This window comes from Oryctolagus cuniculus, chromosome 10 (assembly GCF_051225735.1).
Source record: "Oryctolagus cuniculus isolate XC-2025 breed Fujian yellow rabbit chromosome 10, ASM5122573v1, whole genome shotgun sequence".
NCBI lineage: Eukaryota > Metazoa > Chordata > Mammalia > Lagomorpha > Leporidae > Oryctolagus > Oryctolagus cuniculus.
The window spans coordinates 42,240,749-42,249,239 of NC_142876.1; the positions used below are offsets into that span (position 1 = coordinate 42,240,749).

The 8,491-nt window shown below is 46.5% G+C and overlaps 1 long non-coding RNA gene across 1 annotated transcript; it reads right to left on the bottom strand.

Moving 5' to 3' along the window:
• Positions 1 to 7,583: 7,583 nt before the first annotated feature.
• On the bottom strand, positions 7,584 to 8,212 carry LOC149123744 (uncharacterized). Its single transcript, XR_016214055.1, has 2 exons — positions 7,982 to 8,212; positions 7,584 to 7,890 (listed from the first exon to the last, which is right to left on the bottom strand). It is a non-coding gene; the product is annotated as an uncharacterized LOC149123744 (long non-coding RNA).
• Between the last annotated feature and the right edge of the window lie 279 nt (positions 8,213 to 8,491).

The window sequence follows — 8,491 nt, forward strand, 5'->3', positions numbered from 1 at the left end:
GTGACTCGGATAGGAAACTTAGGACGGATATGAAACGTAGGAGGGAAGAAACGGGAAGAACTAGGGAAAATATCGGAGAGAGAGACTAGCAAACAGCCTAGGGAAAAGCCGGACGAAAAAGGAGCCGGAAGGAGCTATTGAAAGCCTAGGCATAGACTCAGATACGGACTACGGGGGGAAGCTGGGAGAAATCTCTAAGGTCAAAAGCGAAAGTGAAAGCTAGAACAAACAGACTCGGACGCGGACTGTGGGGAGAGGCCAGGAGAAATGAGGGAGGAATATCGTTGGAGGAAAGCTTGGGGAAACATACCGGGTAGAGAAAAATGTTAGGGAAATTGAAGCCGCGGGGGGCAGGCCAAGGCGGACACGAAAGCCACTTTGGGATTCTCAAGTTAGCCCGGGAATAGGGGGCGAAAAGTTGAAACCAGAAGCTGAAACGTGAGCCTGGTTGGGATCTGTCTGATTAGCCCGGGGAGCAAAGGACGGGAAGCCAAACCGTGGGGCGGAGACGTACGCTGGGTTGAATTCGCCAGGCTAGCCCGGGGAACTTAGATTGAATGCTAGTGGCGGACACGTAAGCTACGCTGTGTTACTCGCGGAAGCCGCCGCGTGCAGAGAGCACGGGGCGTGAATAGATAGGGAACGGGGCTGGCGTAGGCTGTGGTTCAGACACGAAAGGGTTAAGCGTGGAGACCGCGGAGCGCGCGAAGCCGAGCCCTGCAAAGCCGGGAAGCTGCGCAGATGAGAGAGGCGCGCGGGCTGAAGCGGCGCAGAGCCGGGAACCCGCCGGCGGGGCGAGGTGCCGGAAAGCCGCAGGGATAAGAGAAACAGAAGTTTAGAAGCAAAGTGAGAGAAATAGGAATGCTGGAAGATAGAAGTAAAATGGGAGAAATAGGAATGCCCGGAGATAGAGAAATAGAAAGGCCTCCCCTCAACATGGCAATGAGAAAGCTTGGATTCGGTCTGCCTGATTAAGTGAGGCGATGAGCACCTGGGCGGCTAGCAGCTTATGCGCCGCAGGTCACCGAAGACAGGCACGAATTAACATCAGTAAGGCCTCCCCACAAAAAGGCAATGAGAAGGCTTGGATTCGGTTTGCCTGATGGAGCTTGTAAGCCCCTGCAGGCAGAGCAGAGCATGCGCTGCAGGGCACCGAACACAGGCACGCATCAGCGCCTAAAAACCTCCTCACAACATGGCGAAGAGAGGACCCGGATTCGGTTTGCCTGATGGATAGGACTTGTAAGAGCCTGTGGCAACTCTAGCAAGTAGAGCAGAGTGTGTGCCGCGGGACACCGAAGACAGGCGCGTATCAACGCCAAAAAATAAAAAGAAAGGGGGATCTGTGGGGAGCAGGGCGGACTAGACTGAGTTACTGGAATTAAGACTTATTCTATGCATCTGCTCTCCCACAATATGGCGCTGGGAGAGAAGTAAACAGCTTCCGCACAGCTGCCTCCAGTTCAACCAATAAACTGTAGGACCTGCTCCTGATTGGAGAGCAGCGTACTCGGCATGTGGGCAGCCGAGTTGGGATTGGCAGAGGAGGACTATAAAGGAGGAGAGAGACGGCATGCACCAGGAACATCTATGGGGAACATCTAAGGGAACCCGTGCAGCCCCCGAGAGAACCGGCCGGCGGTGTGCCGCTCCCCTGCGGAAGTGGGGAATGCGGCCAGGGGGAACTGCCCTTCCACGGAGGTGGAAGGGATAGTAGCCAACCCGGGAAGAACCAGCAGCAAACCCGGGGAGGGCCGAGCAGACGAAAGAACAGCGCAGGGTCCTGTGTCGTTCCTCCACGAAGAGGGGGAGCGACAGCTAAACATATATTTTTCATATGATGTAGCAATTCTACTCCTGGATATATATCCAAGAGAAATGGGTGTTTATGTCCAAAAGAGGCAGTATAGGAATGTTCATAGTATCTTTATTCACAATAGCCTCAAATTGGATCCATCTTTAGTAGAATGAATAAATGATTTATCTCTTCCTGCAAGGAACACTATAAACACCATTTTTAAAAAGATTTTATTTATTTGGAAGTCAGAGTTACAGAGAGAGAGAGAGAGAGGCAGAGAGAGAGAGAGAGAAGGAGAGACAGAGAGAGAGAGAGAGATGTCTTCCATCCAATGGTTCACTCCCCAATTGGCCGCAACAGCCGGAGCTGTGCTGATTCGAAGCCAGGAGCCAGGAGCTGCTTCTGGGTCTTCCACGTGGGTGCAGAGGCCCAAGGACTTGGGCCATCTACTACTGCTTTCCCAGGCCATAGCAGAGAGCTGGATTAGAAGTGGAGTAGCCGAGACTCAAACTGGTGCCCATATGGGATGCCAGAACTGCAAGCAGTAGCTTTACCCGCTGTGCCACAGCGCTGGCCCCAATGTGACTCCATTTAAAACCAGCTCAAGAACAGGTAAAACTGAAGATGGCAAAAAGAAGCCTTCTAAAGTCCTGGGATTTTTTTTTAAATAGATCTGGATGGCATTCATTCCATTAGTGTACATACATGTCGGAGTTCATAAATCTGTGCACGCAAGATTGATGGTGGCAGGCATTTGACCTCATGGTTAAGGCATTGGTTAAGATGCCCATGTGTCATATCGTGGTTCCTGGGTTCAATTCCCAGCTCTGACTCCTGACTCCAGCTTGCTGCTAGCGCAGACCCTGTGAGGTAGCAAGTAATGGTTCAAGTGATTGAGTTTCCGGGAAACCTGAATGGAGTTCCCAACTGCTGACTTCGGCTCCAGCCAGGGCCATTGCTGGCATCTGGGGAATGATGGAGCACTTGGGAACCAGCTCTCTCTGTCCGTCTCTTCTTGTCCATCTGTCTCTGTGATTCTCAAATAAATAAATAATTTAAAAATATTTGTGTACTTACTGAATATTAGAAGCACTTTGATGAAAACGTAAATAAAAATAAAAAATGATGTTTACAAGGAATTCTAGTGACATGGGGGAAATTTTGGTATGATATTAAGTAGGAATCAATCAAAATGCTGTATAGAGAGTAGTTACAATGTTACCTTAAATAGGCCGGAAGAAAATTCACTAAAGTTAAAAATTTGCCTTTCTGAAGTTAGGATCAAATGTTTTCTTTCTGCTTTTCCTGATTTTTCAAAAATTTTCTTCAGTGAATACTTAGGAAAAATTATTTTTTAAAATTAAAAATTTTTATAAGATTTGTAAGCCTGAAATTAAAAGGAAAGAAGTAGCCTGACAAAACAGCATTTATCCAAAATGCTTTAATGTTCCATAATTGCCTAATTTTGAGACTTTATTTTTAAATAGATCATATATTCACTAACTTTAAACTGATTAATTTTCTCTTGTTCTTTTACATAATAGGAAAAAAATCAAAGAAATAAATGGATCTACATTAAGTTATTAAATATATTGGATACTAAAAGGATTTTACTTTGCATTTTTTATGACAGATGTGTGCCTGTTCCATTTTGATTATTAATGCGTAAAGCTACCTTTAAAGAGACCTTAAAGCATATCAACAGGGCTCCTGCTTGTTCATAGTTACTCCTTCTCCCTGGTTTTTGAGGGGTGGGTTCTGAGTACTCCTTAGATTGAGGTTAAATGGCCGCTGAGCTTGGGGAAAGCACAGAGCCTGGGAAAAACCAGAGTGTCTCAGGCCCCCGTTGGACCTCGTCTGGAGCAATGAACTTGGTCTTGCCTGATTATCTTGCTTCTCAGTAAAATCAGGGTAAATGAGAGCACAGGAAAGAGCCCTTCAGATCTGTGGGGGCTGTAAAGCCCAACCTGCATGCTCTCCTGATCACCATCCTCTTATTGCCACAAACCCAGGGAAGGGAGGAAGGGGACTCCCCATCCTCAAAACCGCAGCAGCGAGAAGACACGAAGGAGAAGGGAGGGTTCTGGCAGCCCCTTTCCTGCCGCTCAGCTGCAGCTTTCCAGCTGGTGCTCATTCGTGCTTGAGGACGCTCTGTTTTCCAGGCAGTGGAGCAGGTGTGCGGATGGAGTAGCATTGTACCCCCCCAAAATCCATGCGTTGGAATCCAAATTCCTATTACTTCAGAATGTGACATGTTTGGAAGTAGGGTCTTGGCAGAGGCAGTTAAGTGGAAACTACACTGTTAGGGTGGGCCCTCATCCATGATGACTGGTGTCTTTATAAGGAGGATTTGGATCTAGACCGGGCAGGGGGAAAACAATGTGATGACAAGGGGAAAGCCGAGAAGGGAGGTAGAACAGATCCTCCCCTTAGAGCCCTTAGAAGGAACAGACTCTGCCAGCACCTTGCTCTCAGACCTTTTTTTTTTTTTTAAGATTTATATCATTTATCTGAAAGGCGGAGTTATAAGGAGAGAGAGAGAAAGAGAGAGAGATCGATTTTTACTCCCCAAATGGCTGCAACGACCCAGGCAGGGCCAGGCTGAAGCCAGGAGCCAAAACTTCTTCCAGGAATCCCACGTGTATGCAGGGGCCCAAGGACCTGGGCCAGCCTCCTCTGCTCTCGCAGGCGCATTAGCAGGGAGATGGATCAGAAGTGGATCAGCCAGGACTCAAAGTGACGCCTAGTGCCACCCTGATTTTGGACTTCTAACTTCCAGGATGATGAGATTGTAGATTTCTGTTCTTTACACAAACTGGCTCTGGTGCTTTGCTAGGGCAGCCCTAGGAAATTGAGTAGAGGCAGAGAGGAAACTACAGGGCCCTACCCTCCAAGACTTAGCTTTTTAAACAAAAAACAAAAACATTTTTATTAAAGACATTGTCAAACATCAAAGTAGAGAGTAGAATAATCAACCCAAAGATGCACATGACCCAGCTCCAGTAATTATCAACACGTGGCCAGTCTTGTTTTTTCCTGCACTTTCCTAATTCCTGTAGATCCCCATCTGTTGTTTCAAAGAAAATCCCAAGTACCATGCCATTTTCATTTGTAAAAATTTCCAAATGTAAAGCTAAGAGATTAAAAAACTATCTTTAAAATGGAACCACACTACCATTATAATATCTTTTTTTTTTTTTTTTTTGGACAGGCAGAGTGGACAGTGAGAGAGAGAGACAGAGAGAGAAAGGTCTTCCTTTGCCGTTGGTTCACCCTCCAATGGCCGCCGCTGCAGCCGGCGCACCGTGCTGATCCGATGGCAGGAGCCAGGAGCCAGGTGCTTTTCCTGGTCTCCCATGGGGTGCAGGGCCCAAGCACCTGGGCCATCCTCCACTGCACTCCCTGGCCATAGCAGAGAGCTGGCCTGGAAGAGGGGCAACCGGGACAGAATCCGGCGCCCCGACCGGGACTAGAACCCGGTGTGCCGGCGCCGCAAGGTGGAGGATTAGCCTATTGAGCCACGGCGCCGGCTCCATTATAATATCTTAAAAATGAACATTAATTAATATTATCTAGTATACAGTCAGTGTCTGTCGCTCCCCCTCTTCGTGGAGGAACGACACATGACCCTGCGCTGTTCTTTCGTCTGCTCGGCCCTCCCCGGGTTTGCTGCTGGTTCTTCCCGGGTTGGCTACTGACCCTTCCACCTCCGTGGAAGGGCAGTTCCCCCTGGCCACATTCCCCACTTCCGCAGGGGAGCGGCACACCGCCGGCCAGCTCTCTCAGGGGCTGCACAGGTGTTCCTCTTAGATGTTCCCCTTAGATGTTCCTGGTGCATGCCGTCTCTCTCCTCCTTTATAGTCCTCCTCCGCCAATCCCAACTCTGCTGCCCACATGCCGAGTACGCTGCTCTCCTCCAATCAGGAGCAAGTCCTACAGTTTATTGGCTGAACTGGAGGCAGCTGTGTAGAAGCTGTTTTCTTCTCTCCCAGCGCCATATTGTGGGAGAGCAGATGCACAGAATAAGTCTTAATTCCAGTAACTTAGTCTAGTCCGAGTTGCTCCCCACAAGTGTCCAAATTTTCCATAAATAACCCCCCCCTTTTTTTTCAAACAGTTGATTTATTTGAATCAGGATGTAGACAAGGTCTGAAATACCCGTTGGTTTTTGGGGCTTTTAGGTCTCTGAATTTTTTTCCCTCCTTCTTTCTTTCCTTGCCACTTTTTTCTTACAGAAGCCAAATCATTTATCCTGTAGAATTGCCCAAACTCTGGATTTAACTGCATCCCTGCGGCATCATCTAACAGGCATTTTTATTCCCTACTTCTTATAAATTGATCGTTTCATCTAGAGGTTGATTAGATTCAGGCTGAATATTTGATAAGAATACTTCAAAGAGGTGGCTCTGTGAGTTTCCTATTATATCACATCAAGAGGAGTATGATATCTTTTTTTTTTTTTTGGTGAAGTCAAATTTATCAGAAGATTTAAGTTGTATTATCAAGATCTATTTATTATAAAATTTCTTATGAGATTATCAAGGAATATGTTTCTGTATAGTTGAATAAATTTCATTGAAATTTGTTTCCTGACCTGAGAACAAGCTTAGAAGGCAGTTTATAAAGTCAGCAGACAGGGAGAGCATTCCAGAGATTGACCTAACTCTGGCAGTAGGAGGCTCAGGGCCTTGGAGACATCTCTGAGTCATAAACTGAAGACATTGGCCTTATCTTTTCACTTAGAAATTTATTTTCATACCGAAGAGTTAGGTTAAGGATCCTTCCATTCAGTCTCCAAGGACACTCAGAGGGCAAGAGGAGGAGTCGATATTGTGGCGTGATGGGCTAAGCCACAGCTCACAATGCCAGCATCTTGTATCAGAGAGCTATTTTGAACCTTATCTCCTCTGCTTCTGATCCAGCTTCCTGCTAATGTGTACCCTGGGAGGGAACAGGTTGGGTTTCCACTTGGGACACCCACATCCCATAATAGAGTGCCTGTTTTGAGCTCCAGTTCTTCCACTTCTGATCCAGCTTCCTGCTAATGCAACAGGGGATACATCCTGGGATGCAACAGGTGATGTCTCAAAGTACTTGGGTCCCTGCTTCCCCTGTGTAAGACCTGGATTGAGTTCTGGGCTCCTGGCTTTGGCTTGGACCAGCCCTGTCAATTGCAGGCATTTGGGAAATGAACATGTACATGAATGATTTCTCTCTGTTTTTCAAATAAAAATAAAACAAAACAAGGGATTCCTTAAAACAATAAAATAAGAACTACCAAATAATGTTGGGGAGCTGTTGGTCACAGGATATAAAGTTTCAATTATGCAAGATGGATCAGTTGTGGAAATCTAGGGAAGAGCAGGGTGACTGCAGTTAGTAATACTGTATTGTCTACTTGAGATTTGCCAAGAGGGTGGATCCTAAGTGATCTCACCATACACACAAAGGTAGTTATGTGAAGTGATGGATGTAAACTAGCTCGATTGTGATGGTCATTTCACAATGTTTATATAGATCAAAACAGCAAGCTACACACCTTAACTATATACAATTTCTGTTTGTCATATTATCCCAATGAAGCTGAGAAGAGAAAACAAACAAAAAAGCCTAGCAGTTCCCTGTTGACCTTCTACTTCATGGTTTTTAGCAGCTCTTGGCGATCATTGCCTAGATCCATTACTTCATTAGGAGCTGCAAAATGGTAATATTCTAAATGTGTATTTTATTTTGTATTTAATAGAACAAATTAATTATAAAGAAGAAATTTCTCTCAATTAACTGCATGTTTATCCGGTAATGCATTTCCTATAGGAAATGCAAGAATGATTCCTTCCATTTATTTCCTCCTTAACTAAAAGTAGAAAAGGCAGGGACAGGTTGCTCCCATCATGTGGATTCATTCCCTGACTCACTCTGTCAGCTAGCAGACTGCCTCCGTGCTGTGCCAGGCTCTGCCAGACAAGGGGGAGTGGGCCCAGCTAACGCTGCGATTCTGGAGGTGAGCAGGTGCTGGCTGGCAGTACGCCAAGGCTCCCATTCATAAGCTGCCTGGGGAGAGCAGGGCAGGTTCTCTCTTACTTCACGGTGAACTGTAGAAAAGATAAAGCAAACATGAAGCAAAGAGATATATAAAGAGCGCTTCCCATCTTCTAACAGCTAAAATAGCATAAGGCCACTTACCACGCAAATAGCTGCTGGGCTGCAGGGACACTGAAGTTCTGGATCGCCTGACAGGAAAGGACAGGAGGCAGCGTGGTTTCCTAACAGTGCTGTTAATAGACAAGATCTGAACGGTGCAAGCTGCAGAGATAGCAAAACCCAGACACTTGGCAACAAGCCCCAGATCTGCTACTTCCCAGCTGTGTGACCTCTGGCAAGTCACTTAGCTTCTTAGTGCTTCAGGCCACTCATCTGAAAAAGGAAATCAGCATTGTTTTTGCTTCCTGGGTTGCTGAAAGATACAGGGCATTTCTATCTATTAGCACATAGTGGGTACGCAATACCCACTAACTGCTAACTGCTAACGTAGTAATACAATGGGGAGCTGAGATCGGTAGGCCATGGAGACACAAAACTTGGCTTCCTTTTGTTAGACTGCACAGTTCAAGGTGTTGATGTTATCAGAGAATGTGGTGCCCAGGATCTGGCAGTGTGGTGTTCTTACCTCCGAAAGCGTTAGGTGATTCCGCC